At 38.2% G+C, this 14047-nt stretch overlaps 1 protein-coding gene and 2 pseudogenes across 5 annotated transcripts in view; 1 reads left to right on the forward strand and 2 right to left on the reverse strand.

Annotated features, from left to right (window-relative positions):
• The window catches only part of LOC116099679 (T-cell surface glycoprotein YE1/48-like), an 837511-nt gene that overhangs the window by 117200 nt on the left and 706264 nt on the right, over positions 1 to 14047 (reverse strand). The gene's annotated exons all lie outside the window — the stretch shown is intronic.
• The window catches only part of LOC116099682, a 122336-nt pseudogene that overhangs the window by 103164 nt on the left and 5125 nt on the right, over positions 1 to 14047 (reverse strand).
• Positions 3842 to 7951, forward strand: LOC116098465 (annotated as a pseudogene).

A 14047-nucleotide genomic window follows, 5' to 3' on the forward strand; every position in this document is an offset into this window, starting at 1 on the left:
AAAAAAAAAAAAAAAAAAAGAAGAAGAAGATAGTTAAGCTAGGCCACAGTCTGAATGCATGGGGGAGTATAATTAATTGTATCATGGTTTGGGTCTTTCCCAAGGAATGGGAATCAAGTTGGGGAAGTCATTTGTTTTCTATTCCTACCATTTCTATTCCATCTTAATTAAAGAGCATCTTCTAGGCTAGACAAAATTTGAGTCAAAGGTATTGTGGATTGGTTGGAGTCCATTTCCCTCCACTGGATGTCCCATTTGGTTGCAGGAGGCAACCACTTCAGTCTCCATATCACCAGCTGCCAGAAGTCTTGACAAGGGTGAACCCCATAAACACTAGGAGCTTTCCCCATCCTGGTCTCAGGCTATTCCCAGAGATACTCTCCTATTGATTTCCCTTCTATATCTCAGCCATTAACTGCACCCCACCACCACCACCACACTGGATCTCTATCCTCATTCCCTTCTTTACCCACTCTCTCACCTAGTTCACCACATTCATTCACCTATGATGCAGATTTTATTTCCCCTTCTGAGTGAGATATAAGCATCTTGACTTGAGTCCTCCTTGTGACTTAATATCTTTGAATTTGTGGATTCTAGCACAGTACAATTCTGTACTTTATGGCTAATGTCCACTTGTAAGTGAGTACACACCATTGTGTCTTTCTGGGTCAGGGTTATTTCACTTGAAATGATATTTTTAGGTCCATTCATTTCCCAGCAAATTTTGTGATGTTTTTGTTTTTAATGGCTGAATAAAATTCTATTGTTTAGATATACCATATATTCTTTATCCATTCTCCAGGTGAGGGGCACCTAAGTTGTTTCATATTTTTTGCTATTACCAATAAAGGCACTGTTAAAATAGTTAAGCAGGTTTCCTTGTGATGTAGTAGAGCATCTTGTAGGTAATACTACATATTTTTATTTGATTTCTTGACCATCTGTACTTCCCTCCTGTCTTTTCCAATACATGATCCTGTCCCCTTTCTTTTTCTCTCCATCTTCTCTTTTCCTCCCAGGTCCCTCTTGCCCTCTAACTCCTGGGATTTTTTAGTTCTCTCTTCTATATAGTATTGAAACATCTATAGTTCAGTCTTCCTTATTCTTCAGCTCCATATGGTTTGTGGATTGCATCATGGGTATTCTGAGCTTTGGGGCTTCAATAATCTTATCAGTGAGTACATACAATATGTGTTCTTTTGTTTCTTGGTTACCCTATTCAGGATGATATTTTCTAGTTCTATCCCTTTGCCTGTGAATTTCATGAAGTCATTGTTTTTGATAGCTGTGTAGTACTACACTGTGTAAATGTACTACAGTTTCTGTATTCATTCCTCACTTGAAAGAAATCTGGGATGTTTTCATTTTCTGGCTATTATAAATAAGGCTGCTATAAACATAGGTAAGCATGTGTCCTTGTTATATGTTGGAGTATATTTTACGTATATGCTCAGTAGTGGTATAGCTGAATTATTTCCAATTTTCTGAGGAACTTCCAGATTGATTTCTAAAGTGCTTTTACCAGCTTCAACAGCACATATTATAGAATTTGAATGGTACAGAAAAGATTAACATGTCCTCTACACAAAGGAGATCTATTTTTTTCCTTATACAGACTCACTCCAAATGTTGATTTAGGAAATATCAAGGTTTAAAAAAAAAAAAGCACAAGCATTCCTTTAATCTCAGTACTCATGGGGCAGAGGCAAATGAACCTAAGTTCCTGTCAATCTATTCTACAGAGAATGTTCCAAGACAGCTAGGGTAGCACATAGAGAAGCTGTCTGAAAAAAAAATAAAATCAAAGAAACAAAAACAACCCAAATAAACAAAAAACACCATCCCACAAAACATAAAAAACAAAATATTCAGGACAAAAGGACATTAAAATGACGCCATCACTGAACACACCTGAACCTAAAGATGGAGGGAGTACCTAGGGTGGCATTATCCAACCAGTGGATAGGTACACAGATCCTAGATTAGAACAAGTTACTGCATCAATATTAACTGCCCCGAGTTTGATCATTTGTGTATAGTAGTAGTATAAGAAAAAGTTTTGTCCCTGGAAAATGATGAAGAACACGTGTGCCTTAATTTTGTTTGTTTTTTTTTTTTGGTTCTATGACATAGGCTCTTGCTATATTCATTTTTCAGCAATCATGTCTGTGCCTACAAATTACCAAGATCACACATGTAAGCCACTACATTTAGAAAGCTTCAAGTATTACCACCTTAAATATATGGCCCCAACTTATCATAGACAGATTAAAGTGAGTATTTAGGACATCTGATGCCTTGGATAAAAGATACTCAGCATTTCCTTGAACTATCTTTGCAACTGTTCACAAAATTTGATATTATATTGTATGGACAAAGGAAATGTTTATAACAATGAGAAAAACTTCACTATGAAACAAAGATCAAGACAATGCAAAATGATAATCAATTAACATGAGAAACTAAAGCCTACAATTATATTTCATCTCTTAATTGTGCTTCCAATTAAGACAATTTAATCTATCAATAATGAAATCTCAGGCTGTTTATTAGGGTCTATTATTTAGTTCTACCATAGTGTAAGAAAGCAGAAAGACCAGAATTGTCAAGGCCTTGGGGCGAAGAGTGCCTATGTATCAGAGGACATGTATCCTGTCTCCAACAGGAAGGAAGATGGCCTCTGCTCTGTCAGGTCAGACTCCAGAAAACATTCCCAATGCTCTTGCAGCATTGTGTTTTTGTTTGCACTGAAGACGGTGTTTGTTAGTAGTTACAAACTATTACAGGAAAGAAGTAAGGATCAACACATTTTATTTTTACATTTTACTCTTGTTGAAGAGTTAATCAGGGAATTTATCCAGTCTCTTCCCACAAATACAGTGGTAGAAATTTTCACAGTTAATATTTTCTAGTCTTGCTTTAGATAGAAATGCATATCCTCTAGGCTTAAAATTGATTTTCCTTCTTTCCTTATTTTCAAAGCATTGAAGAACAAAAACAAGTATGGGCAACTGTTTAATTTTGAACATTCACAGAAATAAGTCATGATTTTAAAATTTTTATTGGCCAAAGTATACAGAATATAGAACTGTTTATCTCAAGTTTTCACCAAAATGTTTTCTTTTCTCTAAGCTCATTAAAAAGAAATGGTCTCTTGATCATGCCAAAAGGCTATATCTCATTTCATACTCACAATTTTTAGTCGGCAGGGAGAGCAGATTTCCAATATTTCTAAAGAATTATTTTAGATAAACCTCCTTTCACATTTATATTTTGTCACTAAAAATGCTAGGACAATATTAAAACAGATGTGTATGGCACACAGAACATGGTCTTATATGTTTGTTTTAAGAAGAAAGGGAGAGATTTGAAATATAGTCAAGGATGAGGGCTTGGAACTAATATTTTGGACTGTTTCCCTTTCTTCTTGCCCAGCTCATAGCTAAAGGGTGTTCACAGGAACATGGCAACCTACTGAGTTCCCTGTATGCAACAAAACTCTGATTTCTACAGGATGTTATAATAGAGGCCCCACTACCCTTCTGTTAAAAAATGCAACTCAATAAAAATAATAATAATTTGAACACAGAGCAAATTGCCATCAAAACAGAAGGACTGTGCTTTCTGGCCACCTGGGCTACATAACAAAACAAGAAGTAAAAAGGTAATTATTTAATCATTGATAATTAAGTTCCTCTTGTATTAATCTACAGAAATGAGATTTCTCCTCAGGTTGAAGCATTAGGAGGAGTTGGAACAAACCTCAGATGGTCAGGGAAGCAATGTTGCTAGTTTTTTTTCCCCTATTAGAGGAAGCTGACTAAGGAATGCACTCAAAATGGACATCCTCAATAATGAATCCAGTGAGGCCTATTGGGACACAATCAATCATCCCAGTTTTGAAATGGTGAAGATAAGGTAATAATAGTTCAAGGCTAACCTTCAATACATAAGAGTGTGAGGCTAGTCTGGGTTAATAAGACTCTGTCAAAGGAGAGAAAGAGAATGAAATCCACTGAACTCACATGAGAACTAGACTTCAAATGGATGAGTCTTTAGCAAAATTATACACTCTTGGAATTTTGGATTTAGGATACAGAAAAATGAAATATTCAAATTTACCGAATTTAGGAATGTAAAAAAAAAAGGAAGATAAATTAAACCAAGTAACTTGCTGAGCAAAGACAGCACAGGTAACATATATTAGGAATGAATAAGTACATTAGTCAGCCATGAAATATGCTCATGGGTATACTCTGAAAATCACACATGTATGTCAAAGATGGGCAAAAACAGGTCCCTAGCAGACACCAGCTGTTCACAAGAGATAATAAAAATAAATAACATGTATGTTCACTTAGTTCATTTACTTAGTGACTTGTACATAAGTTGACATCACAGCTTTTATAGTTGTCAAAAATTCATACTTGTCACTGTATAAATGTACTTTATGTTCACATGTGAATGAAGAAATACTGTTGAACATTTATACTATACAAAAATGCTTTGTAAAAGGAAAATGAAGAAGGAAGAAGAAAGCAATCATAAGGGAGGGATGGAGGGAGGGATCTGGGACAGAAAATGGACAGGAGGGCGGGAAGAGGGGAACATGATATGGTATTGGGTGGAGGAAAAGGACTGAAGCCCTAAGGGACAGCAGGAAGAATGGAAACAGGCAACCTCAGGAGGTAAGAGGTTGGGGGACCATCCAGAATGTACCAGGTACCTGGGAGTTGAGAAATTCTTAGGAATCAAAAAGAGGAACCTTAGGCAAAAATGCCCTACAGTGGGGAGAAGGAACTTGTAGAGTCCATCACCAGCAAAAAGTCAGGGTATCAAAAGAGGGAGGGGGTTTCCATGACACAGTCAAAACTCTGACACATAAATATTCCAGTCTGAAAGAACTTAATGGATGGAAATGGAGAGGAGCCTGAGGGAAAAGGAAGGTCCAGAGACAAGCCCAAAGTGGGATGCAGCTCAAGGGAATGTCCCAAGGTCTGACACTATTACTGAGGCTATGGAGCTCTCACAAAAAGGGACCTATCATGACTGCATGTCAGAAGGCTCAACAAGCAGCTGAAAGAGTCAGATGCAGACATTTGCAACCAATCAATAGACAGAAGCTGCTGACCCATTTGGCTCAATTAGGAAAAGCTCAAAGAAATTTAGGAAGAGGGCAACCCTGTAGAAGAACCAGCAGCCCCAATTAACCTGGACCCTAGAGATCTCTCAAAAACTAGACCAACAATCAGGTAGCATATACCAGTTGATATAAGTCCCCAAACACATATACATCAGAGGACTGCCAGGTCTGGGTTTAGTCAGAGAACATGTACCTAACACTCAAGAGACTGGAGGCCCTAGAGAGTTTAGTGGTCTGGTGGGGTCGGGGGTGGGATGTGTGGACATCATGGAGACAGGGTGCACAGAGGAGATATGGGATGTGGAACAGTCAGAGTGTGGATTGGGAGGGGTATAAAATCTGGATTATAAAATGAATAAATAAATAAATAAATAAATAAATAAATAAATAAATAAATAAATAAAAGATGGAAAATGGGACACTGATCTACAAAAATTGTTCGAGTTAAATTAAATGTCATAGTAATAATAACAGCAAAAAAACAGCAAATCACTAATCTGAGCACAATACGACATTCTGAACTAGGCCAACATCATTTATAGTATAGGAAAGCACATGTCTCCTTACTTGGGGCTAGTTGTTTCAAGATGCAGAAAAGAACTTTGGAGGATGAAAAAATTGCTGTTTTATTTTGATGGTTTCCATTTCTATGATGAAACACCATGACCAAAGCAACGTGAAGAAGGAAAGGACTTATTTTGCTTAAACTTTCACATCATTGTCCATCATCAGAGAAATTCAGGGCCAGAACCAAGCTGGGCATGAGTTTGAAGGCATAGCTCATGCAGAGTGCAGCTTATTGCCTTGCTCCTCAAAATTTTCTCATCCTACTTTCTTAGCATACCCAACACCACCATCCCAGGGGTGATACCCACAATAAGCTAGACTCTCTTAAATCACTCACTAAGTAAAAAAATGCATGCTTACAGCCATATCTTATTGTGGTACTTTCTCAATTGAGAGTTCCTCCTCTCAGGTGACTTCTGTCAACTTGACATTAAACTAGTTTACAGAACGGTGCTTGAAAAGATATACATATTTGTTAAAACTCATGTTTCTCATGACTTCCAGTGGGTGCAATTACATGCAGACTCCAATGTCAAGACTTGAATTTTTAAATTTAATTGTCAAACAAAACATGAGCCATACTGTTTCAGAACTAAAGGACATGGCAAGTGAATGCACTGCATAATCCTGACTATGAAGAAATGTTGTATGGAAAATGACAATTATGAATATGGGTCATGGATTAAAATATATTATTAGATCCATATTGAATTTTTTGAGGTTTAGTGTGATGCTATGAAAGAAATTGCTTTGCCCTGGAAAGTATTTCTGTTCTGGGCAGCTTAGTACTTTATTTTTAGACACAAACTTTTTAATTTTAATCAATGAATCTACTTAACATCTTCATAAGGCAGAATTGGAGGATAAACTTAAGTTCATAGTGGCCAAAATGCATTTTTAAAGAGAGTTTCCTATTCCTGACAACGAGCACACATCATATAACCAGCTGATTTCTACTCTTCATCTTTGTAAGATAAGGTGACCTGTTGTAATAACAGCCACACAGTCACATCCAGCAGACATCTCTCATGTAATTCAGATGGTTTATCTTATTTGTTTAGATTTTTTTTCTCTAACGTTATTTATAGGTTGAATTTCCAGCAAGTATAGTTGTTATTCTTCAGAGGAGTGGCACGCTTGTCTTCAGGCTCTGATCCTTCTCAGCATTGCCTGGGCACATATTCTGTACCTCATATGACACTACATTTTCTATAACCCAGTCTGAACTACACAGACTCTAGTACTGATTTAGATTTTGGTGAGGTGTTTGCTCCTTAGTCTTTCTTTTAATGAAACTGTTAATTTTTTTCTTTAGCTTACATTTGATTTTTCATTGTAGAGATTTTAGAGTGTTTAATTGCAGGAAAAACATAAATAAATAATTCGTAAAATTCACTTGTTTTTCTGCTATGTACTCTCTACATGCTAAATTGATGTTCTTTTGTAGGTCATAATGTCTTCATGAATATTATTTCATCTTTTTATGTTTGTTCATTCTTACGTAAAAAAGAGTTCTTCTAACTTACTATTTATCTAATAAAAATATACAGTATGGTTAGGTTTCTTTTGAGTTTTGTTAACATTCTCCTGTATGACATATGAGTTCCTCCTTAAGATTTAAAATTGAATGACTAGGTAGCATATATTTATATAAGCAACTCGGTCATTTGGAAGAAGTTATAGACACAGAAAGCCATGTGGAGGGAACTCCCCTCAGCTTACAGTCTGTCTGTAGAGAAGCTGCTGTTCCACACTCCAGCTTTCCATAGCCAGTTTCTTATGGTTTCCCATCAAGAATATTGCTGAATATTACTCTCGAGGCCTCTACCACTTCGAGCCCCTAGCCCCATTTTTTGGTGCACTGTGCAAGGCATGCTACCCCACAAGACCAAGAGAGGACAGGCTACCTGGAATGCCTCAAGATGTTGGATGGGATCCCTTCACTCTATGACAAGAAAAAGTGGATGGTGCTTCCTGCTGCCCTCATTTGGGAAAGTCAAGGTTGTTGAGCTGATGCCTACCAGAAAGTTTGCTTACCTGGGGCATCTGGCTCATGAGGCTGTGTGGAAGTACCAGGCAGTGACAGCCACTCTGGAGGAGAAACGGAAGGAAAAGGCCAAGATCCACTATTGGAAGAAGAAGCAGCTCTTGAGGCTATGGAAACAGGCAGAAAAGAATATGGAGAAGAAAATCTGCTAGTTCACAGAGCTCCTCAAGACCAATGGACTCCTGGTGTGAGCCCAGTAAAGACTGTTTGTGCCTCAACAAAAAAAAAAAAAAAGAATATTGCTTCTCTCTGTCTGGCCTCCTTCCTGGAGCTTCTCCCAGCTATTTCAGGCTTCCCCTCTACTTCATTTGGGAAAGTCAAATTTCTAACTCACTTTATCCACCAGAACAAACACCAAATGTATTAAAGATTTATGTATTTTAAAAAACTTCATAGGTCCTAAAATATGGAAAATCACTTATGTACTATTTGGAGAAGGGTGTTCTTTAAATTCAATGAGGAAGGAATTATAGTAGATAGATTTAGCTATTTAAGATATTACATTGTCTGTGCAGGAAAGAACTCATTTTGTGTGTCCTGTGTTATCTCTAGAAGTTTCTGATTTTCAAGTCTTACACTGAGGCCTTTGATACATTTTGAATCTATTTTGTTCAGGGTAAGAAATAATGATCTAGATTAATTCTTACATAGCCATAAATCCAGAGCCCTTGCACCATTTATTGAAGAAGTGTTATTTTACACCAATGTATGTCTTTGCCCCTTTGTTGAAAAAATCATGTGTTCTGTTAACTTCCAAACAATGATCTTGGGAGAAGAAAAATTCCCAACTGTGAAATTGCCTTCTTTAGACTGGTCAGTAGGCATGCCTGTGTGGACATTTATCATTACTTCTTGATGTAGGATGGCCTGACCCATTGTAGGAAGTGCTATTCCTAAGCAGGTGGGCCTGAATTGTATTAAAAAGTATCCAAGAAAATCAGAGCAAACAAGCCAGTACAGCTTAGTACTTTTATCACCATTATTTTTATGCCTCATAAGGAAGAATCACACTCTGTAGCACACAGTGATGTCCAACATATTGTGAATCCTAGGCTGTCCCCAAACTCATGTGTTGCAGATAGCTTTAGGGCTATTGGTAATTTGATGTGAATTCCATTCTCCTGTGAAGGGTTGTGAACAAAAATAAGCCAGCACTCAAAAGGTTTCCTGTAAACCTTTTCCCCACCTTAATTTGTAAAATAAAGACAAGAGCTGGTGATTTGGCAGATGAAGGGAAGATGGGGCTGCAAGTTGGGAGAGAGAAGAAGGAGGCATGGGAGAGAGAAGACAACAGAGGAAGGAGGTGGAAGGAAAGTGGGGCAGAAGCACATTGCCTGGAGAAACAGCAAGTTACCAGGGGTCTCATAGATTGGGAAGATGGTAATGTAGTGGTAGATCTGCCCAATCTAGGCATATAGCTTCTTTTCGTATTAGTTGAGTTGTATTTTCTTTGCTGGGATATAATTGGGTTGAGATTTACCGCAACATTCATGTACTTATAAAACTATAAGTCTTGAGCTATCATTGCAGCTGAGTGCAGTGTAGAATAATATATCTATGAGAGTTAAACTTTTATCCAATGGAAAGAGAGGTTGATAGTGAATGAAGACGTATATAGATTATGGAAGTTAATAAGAGTTTCTGGAATTACTCAAGCAACAATTCACCAACTGCAAATATGTATGTTATAGCAAGTAAATACAATCTAAATGTGTGAATTCTCCTATGTATAAAAAGTAAAAAACAGTAACCTACCAACCACCTAAAAATGGAAACCCATGACTATATCCTAGTTCTTAATTGTGCTATCAGAACAGTGGGATATTGAAATGGATTATCCTAGTGATGACAAGTATGTGCTCTTTATCAGGATTATATATTTGTTTCTGTATGATTTGGGAAATAAGGAGTGATGCCTCAGGGCTTGAAGCAAAGGCATCCATTCTACAAAGTTGACCTGTGTACCAGGAAGAAAAAGGTCTTCTGCTGTGTTATGACAGGCTTCAGAAGAGCATTTCTTCCCTTGCCATCTCATCACACTATTTGCACAGTGGACCAAGACCTGTGGTTAAAACTTTTGGTCACAAAGGAGTCACAAATCAGCACAGGAAATCAACAAATAGGACAGAACTTTCTAATTTTACATTTTCTTCACTAGTCACACTGAATCAGAGAATTTATCTACTCTCTTTGCACAGACACAGGAGTGGACTTTGCCACAGTTATAATTATCTATATCTGTGAAACTGAAAAATGCACTACCTCCGTCTTAGATAATGATTTTATACTAAAATCACTATAAAACAAAAAAATATGAAGGGCAGTTATTTAAGTTTGATGCTAATATTGATTTAGGTCAAGGTTTTAAAACAAGGTTTATTAACCAAAATGTACAGAATATGGACTTAATCATAAGTGTATCAGGAAAAGCTGTTAATTTTCTCTAAACTCATAAAAAAAAGATCTTGGGCCAGTAACATGGCTCACCCAACTTGACAACCTGAGTTCAAACTTCAGACTTGACAAAGTAGGAGAGGAAAAACCTCCCTAATTGGCCTCTAGCTACACTCACGCTGTAAAATGCACATGCACATGTGTGTACGTAACCCAAAATAAAGGAACTAAAAATGAAAATTAATGTCTTTTGATCAAAACTCATATCCTCATATAGTTACACTGTTAATTTTAAATTAGCAAGTTAACTTAGTTTTCCATATTCTGAGGGATAATTTTATATTAAAGTTGATTTCCTCTGATACTCTTTGTAAAAACAGCAGATAAAAAGAAGAAATACATTACATGGCACAAAGGAAGGACAAGGTCATATACATTTCTTTTTTAAGAGGAAAAGCAGTTTGGAGTACATAACTTTCCCAGAAGAGGGATTGTGACTGCTGTTGCAGTTTTGTCCTTGTTTCTTCATGTCTCTCAGAACTCATTGGACTTTGTTGAAACATGATGATCGACTGACTCCCCTGCATGTAACATTACTGCAATCTCTGCATGATGGTGTATCAAGTGCCATGATTATATTCTTTAAAAGTATATGTTAAAATGCTGACTAAATAGTATAACACTATGAAAGCTGAGGTGGGCCTATAACCTCAACATTAGGAAGCTGAATTAGGATTATAATCAGCTCAGACTAGACTATAGAGTGAGGTCCTAATTAACTATTAGTTAGTAATTAGTACCTCACACAGTGTACTTATGAACAGTCAGTAAGCAGATTTCTATACAGACTTAGGCTTCAGCAGAGCTGACACTTCAGAGGATCAGCAAACCCTCGGAGTCAGTTTTTCTCCTAATAATCAGGACAAAAAGAAAAGTGAATCTATGTGAAATGCTCATTTAAATACTAAATAAAAAATCCATTAACACCAGAAAGACAGCATTTTCAACAATTGGTACTGGATCAACTGATGGTCAACATGTAGAAGAATGAAAGTTGGTAGATCATTATCTCCCCATAACATAAGTTCAAGTCCAAGTGGATCGAGGACCTCATAAAACCAGATACACTGAGTCTAATAGACTAGAAAGTAGGGAAAAGCCTCGAACACATGGGCACTGGGGAAAAGTTCTAGAACAGTACACCAATGGCTGATGCTCTGAGATCATGAATCAAAAAATTTCAAAGCTTCTGTAAGTCAAAAGACACTGTCAATAGAACAGAAGGGCAACTAACAGATTGGAAAAAGATCTTTACCAATCCTACTTCCAATAGAGGGTTCTTATCCAATATATACAAAGAACTTAAGAAGTTAGACTCCAGAGAACCAAATAACCCTAGTAAAAAAATAGGGAACAGATCTAAACAGAAAATTCTCAAATGAAGAAACACAAATGCCTGAGAAGCACCTAAGGAAATGATCAACATCCTTAGTCTTCAGGGAAATGCAAATCAAAACAACCTTGAGATCCCACTTCACACCAGTCAGAGTGGCTAGAATAAGAAACTCGGGTGACAGCAGATGCTGGCAAGGATGTGGAAAAGGAGGAACACTCCTCCATTGCTGGTGGGATTACAAGCTGGTACAACCACTCTGGAAATCAGCCTGGCAGTTCCTCAGGAAATTGGACATAGTACTACTTGAGGACCCAGCTATACCACACCTAGGCATATACCCAGAAGATGTTCCAACATGTAATAAGGACACATGCTCCACTATGTTCATAGCAGCCATATTTATAATAGCAAGAAGCTGCAAACAACCCAGATGTCCCTCAATAGAGGAATGAATACAGAAAATGTGGTACATCTACAAAGTGGAATATTACTCAGCTATTAAAAAAAAAAGACTTCATGAAATTCACAGGCAAATGGATGGAATTAGAAAATATCATCCTGAGTGAAGTAACTCAGTCACAAAAAAACACACATGCATACACTCACTGATAAGTGGATATTAACACAAAATCTCAAAATACCCAAGATAAAATTCACAGGCCATATGAAGCACAAGAAGACCAAACTGTGGATGCTTCAGCGCTTCTTAGAAGGTGGAGCAAAATACTTACTGGAGGAAATAGAGAGACGAAATGTGTAGCAGAGACTGAAGTAAAGGCCATCCAGAGACTGCCCCACCTAGGTAGGGATCCATCCCACATACAGTTGCCAAACCCAGATGCCATTGGGGATGCTGGGAAGGGCTTGCTGAAGGATCCTAATATGACTGTCTCCTGAGAGGCTCTGCCAGAGCCTGACAACAACTGGCCTGAGCTCAAGGTCCCTGATGGAGGAGTTAGAAAAGGGACTGAAGGAGCTGAGGTGGTTTGCAGCCCCATGGGGTGAGCAACAGTGTCAACTGGCCAACAGTCAGCTCCAAGGGACTGGACCATCAACCAAAGAGTACACATGGAGGGATCTGTGGCTCTGGCTGTGTATGTGACAGAGGATGACTTTGTTGGACATCAGGGGGAGAGACAGCCCTTGGTCCTGTGAAGATTCGAAGCTCCAGTGTAGGGGAATACCAGGGTGGAAAGGCAGGAGTGGGTGGGTAGGTGGGGGAGCACCCTCATAAAGGCAGAGGGAGAGGGATAGATTAGGGGCTTTCTGGAGGGGAGACCTGGAGAAGGGATAACATTCGAAATGTAAATAAAGAAAAGATCAAAAAAAGATCAGAAATTCAAGACATGTTTGGTAAATACAGTGAGTTTGAACCAGGATAGCCTAATGAGAATTTTTTTTTAATTAATTAACTCTTTTTTTACACTCCATATTTTATTCCTCCCCATCCACCCTCTGACTGGTCCACATCCCATACCTCCTGACAACCCCTCTGTCTCCATGTGGATGTTGCCACCCCTTACCACACCTGACCTCTAAACACCCTGAGGTTTCTAGGCTCTTGAGGGTTGGGTGCATCTATGAATGAACACAGACCAGACAGTCCACTATAGTATGTGTGTTGGGGGCCACATATCAGCTGATGTATGCTGCCTGTTTGGTGGTCCAGTGTTTGAGAGATCTCAGGGGTCCAGAATAATAGAGACTGCTGGTCCTCATACAGGATTGCCCTTCTTCTCAGCTTCTTTCAGTCTTCCCTAATTTGACAACAGGGGTCAGCTGCTTCTGTCCATTGGTTAGGTGCAAGTATCTGTATCTGACTCTTTCAGCTGCCTGTTGGGTCTTCTGGAGGGTAGTCATGATAGGTCCCTTTTTGTGAGTGCTCCATGGCCTCAGTAATAATATCAGCCCTTGGGACCTCCCTTGAGCTGGATCCCACTTTGGGTTTGTCGTAGAAACTTCCTTTCCTCAAGCTCCTCTCCATTTCCATCCCTGTAATTCTTTAAGACAGAAACAATTATGGGTCAGTGTTCTGACTGTGGGATGGCACGGTTCTCCCTCATTTGATGCCATTTCTTCCTTCTGGAGGGAGGCTCTATAAGCTCCTTCTCCATACTATTGGGAATTCCATCTAGGGTCCCTCCCTTTGAGTCCTGAGAGTCTCTCACCTCCCCGGTCTCTGGTGCATTCTGGAGGGTACCCCCAACCACCTATCTCCCAAGGTTGCTTGTTTCCATTCTGCCTAATGAGAGTTTATGTCAAATAATACCAGACAAAAAGAATACCAGACAAAAACGGACATCCAACAATCTCATTGGAGCTGAAATGGAAAAGGGATAAAACTTTAACAAATGTATATTTGAAAATAATACATCACTCACTACTAGTATTTTCTTAAATGAACATAAAAATATAAAATAGACAATAAGTTTGTAGTTATTTAAAATTTATATTGAGAAAAACATATGTATTTTCAGTATTGCTGTAGACAACCATC

The sequence above is a fragment of the Mastomys coucha genome, unplaced genomic scaffold, assembly GCF_008632895.1.
Source record: "Mastomys coucha isolate ucsf_1 unplaced genomic scaffold, UCSF_Mcou_1 pScaffold20, whole genome shotgun sequence".
NCBI classification, from domain to species: Eukaryota; Metazoa; Chordata; class Mammalia; order Rodentia; family Muridae; genus Mastomys; species Mastomys coucha.